The sequence below is a fragment of the Hipposideros armiger genome, unplaced genomic scaffold (assembly GCF_001890085.2).
Source record: "Hipposideros armiger isolate ML-2016 unplaced genomic scaffold, ASM189008v1 scaffold_154, whole genome shotgun sequence".
Classification (NCBI taxonomy): domain Eukaryota; kingdom Metazoa; phylum Chordata; class Mammalia; order Chiroptera; family Hipposideridae; genus Hipposideros; species Hipposideros armiger.
The window spans coordinates 2,817,295-2,821,064 of record NW_017731504.1 but is presented as its reverse complement, the minus strand read 5'-3'; the positions used below and the strand labels follow the sequence as shown (position 1 = coordinate 2,821,064).

The window sequence follows — 3,770 nt, the reverse complement described above, 5'->3', positions numbered from 1 at the left end:
AGCCCCTGCTACCTCCAGCTGGGTTTTTTTTTTTTTTAATATTGCATCATCAGCAGGAATTTTAACATTGTCACTGGCAGCCTTCTTTTCAGACTCAGCTGCCCTACTTCCACCCATCCACTCCCAAAGCTTTGAGAGAACTTTATGTCCTCCACACTGGGAGTTCACGAGGGGTTGAGTTTCTTTACTGGCAGCAGTCTGGCTTTTGATTGGTGGCAGCAGTCACTAATGGAGGCAATGATGTCCCCACAGGGCAAGGTCTGATTTGCAGCCCTGCAAGCCCAGTGTTAAAGATGTGGGGGCACGTTCTTTATTAAAGGTGCAGATGTGGTCACAAGCAGTGACTGTGAGCTCCTCACCACTCAGCCATGAGACAGGAGGCGTTTCAGGAGGCTGAGGTATCAGACATCATGCTAAGAGGCTTTGAGTCAGTGACTACTGACTTCGTTGTGTGTCAAAAAATTCTTTCCACAAGCCTTCTCCAGGCTGGTGGCCAGAGAACCATCTGCTACCATCACAAATGCCACTGTAATGAGTCAATTATGCTCAATGATGCCATGGACAAGACCCAAATGAAGCTCCCCTGCAAAAGTGACATTTTTTTAAGACAAGTTTTTTAGAGAAATTTTAGGTTCACAGCAAAGTTGCAAGAAAGGTACAGAGATTTCTCATATCCCCCTGTTCCCACACATGTACAGCATCCCCTACCAGAGGGTACATTTGTTGCTATTGATGAACCTGCATTGATACATCATTATCATCCAAAATCCATAGCTTACCTTAGGATTCACTCTTGGTGTTGTACAGTCTATGGGTTTGGACAAATGTGTAATGACATGTGTCCATTATTATAGTGCCATAGAGAGTATTTTCACTGCCCTAAAATTCCTTTGTGCTCTGCCTATTCACCCTGTTCCCCACCCCTAACCCCTGGAAACCACTAATCATTTTATTATCTCCATAGTTTTACCTTTTCCATAATGTCATATGGTTGAAATTATATAGTATGTAGCCTTTCCAGATTGTCTTCTTTCACTTAGTAATATGCATTTAAGTTTCATTCTTGTCTTTCCATGACTTAATAACTCTTTTCTTTTTAACACTTAGTAATATTCTACTGTCTGAATTGTTTTATTTATTCTACTGTCTGTATCATTGTGTATTTATTCATTCACCTACTGAAGAACATCTTGGTTGCTTGCAAGTCTTGCCAATTATGAATAAAGTTGCTATTAACATTTATGTGAAGGTTTTTGTGTGGGCATAAGTTTTTTATTTCTTTGGGTAAATACTAAAAAGCACAATCGCTGGAGCTTACACTAAAAATATGTTTACTTTTGTAAGAAACCACCAAACTGTCTTGCAACATGGCTGTACCACTTTGCATTCCCACCAGCAGTGTATGAGAGTTCCTTTTGCTTCACATCCTCACCAGCGTTTGGTGTTGTCAGTGTTCTGGATTTTTGGCTATTCTTATTGATGTGTAGTGGTAATCATTGTTGTTTTAATTTGTATTTCCCTGATGATATATGATGTGGAGCACCTTTTAATATGCTTACTTGCCATCTGTATATCTTCTTTGGCTAGGTGCCTGTTATAAAATTGACATTTTATTTAAACTTAAAATAATTATCTTCAAGAAGCAGTGCAGGGGAGGAGATGGAGGAGAAGGTGAATGGTTTAGGAAGTACAAATCAGTAAACACAATATAGTCACAGGGATATGAAATACAGTATGGGGAATATAATCAACAATGTTGTAAAGACTATGTAGGGTGCCACACAGACACTGGACTTATCAGGGGGATCACTTCATAGACTGTGTAGATGCCTGAACACTGAGTTGTACACCTGAAGCTGAAGTAGAATAATATTGAATGTTAATTATAATTAAATATAAATATAAAATATATATATATATATGTATATATATATATATTTTATATATATATATATATATGGTCAGGGGATGCGGAGCATAGCATAAGGAAGATAGGCAATGGAATTGTAACAGCTATGTACAATGTCAGAGGTGTAGTAGTTTGGGGGAGGGGGTCATCACTTTGTGAGGGGTATAAATGTCTAACTATTACATTGTCTACTATACCTGAAAGTAATAAAAAATTTTTAAAAGGAAAATAAACTTTAAAAAAAGAGCAATGCAGTAAGCTAAATTCCTCCTTTGCCACCTATCTTTAAAGTTATCTCTCTAAGCCAAAACAACGTTGGAAAGGGAGAACAAAATTACAGAGTGAATACATGCTGATTTCAAGACCTATTATAAAGCTACACTAATCCAGACAACTACTGGCATAAATATAGACACAGGGACAAATGCAACTCAGTAGAAAAAAAGAGTCTAGTCAAGAAGTCCTGGTGGAATACTTGATATCCACTGGCACAGAAAAGAAATTTGGTCTATACATTGTATCATATACAGACAAATTATAGTATACACTATATGATTCCATTTATATAAATCTAGGAAATGCAAATTCAACTATAACAACCAAAAGCAGATCAAGCATTGCCTGGGAAGGGGGTAATGAAAAAGCCTAGGAGCAAAGAATTACAAAGGGGCATAAGGAAACTTTGGGGTGAAGGGTGTGTTCACTGTCTTGGTTGTGGTGATGGCTTCACAAGTATACACCTATATCAAAACGCACCAAATTGCCGGTGACACTGCATCCTCTACAGCTAAGATGGTGAACAACAGCTCGGCCTGGAGCTGGACTGCTGTGAGTCACTGGTGATGGCATAAGCTGCAGTGGGGCTTCAGTGGACTGCCATAAGCTACCGTGAGTGTCCGTCCAATGGACAGTGACAGATCTGCCTCAGCCGGGAAGAGCGCAATGATCACAATACCAACATGGGCCAGTGAAGCAACGTCCTCCACAACTAGACTGAAGAACAAAATGACAGNTGCTGAACAAAATACTAAATTCATCTGCATACAAAATTTAGGAAGAAAAAGCAGTTTTCAAAGGACTAAATATGAAATCAAGATGGAAAGTGCAGAGTGCCCTTGCTGGTCCCCCAGATCTGTCTCTTGCTTAAACAGTGTTTGGATGGAGCAGACCCAGGGACACCCCTTCTTCTAGTCTCCAACTACCCTCCAACCTCTCTTTCAGTCTCAACCTTCAGAACCAACTCAGCTATCCTTGGCTCCCAAGACCAGACAACACCATTTTTTAAGTTTAATTCCTTTTTGCTGAGCAACCATGAACGCCCAAGTTCGTCAGAATTATTCCACCAAGGTGGAGATCGTCATCAGCCACCTGCTCAACCTGCATCAGCGGGCCTCCTACATCTACCTCTCTCTAGGCTTCTATTTCAACTGCAATGATGTGACTCTAGAGGACGTGGGCCACTTCTTCCGTGAGTTGACCAAGGAGAAGCGCAAGGACACCGAGCATCTCTTGAAGATGCAAAACCAATGTGGCAGCCATGCCCTCTTCTAGGACCTGCAGAAGCCTCCCCAAGATGAGTGGGGTAAAACTCAGGATGCCATGGAAGCCACCATGGACATGGAAAAGAACCTGAACCAGGACCTCTTGGATCTGCATATCCTGGGTTCTGTCCACACAACCTCCCCCCAACCCCCGCCGTCATTTCTGTGACTTCCAGGAGAACCACTTCCTAGATGAGGAAGTGAAACTCACCAAGAAGATGGGTGACCACCTGTCTAACCTCCACAGGCTGCCCAGGCCCTAGGTCAGACTGGGTGAGTATCTCTTTGAAAGGCTCACCTTTAAGCACCACGCGACTAGG

The 3,770-nt window shown here is 41.4% G+C and overlaps 1 pseudogene; it reads left to right on the top strand.

Annotated features, from left to right (window-relative positions):
- The first annotated feature begins 3,220 nt into the window (after window positions 1-3,220).
- Window positions 3,221-3,460, top strand: LOC109387349 (ferritin light chain pseudogene; annotated as a pseudogene).
- Window positions 3,461-3,770: the final 310 nt, after the last annotated feature.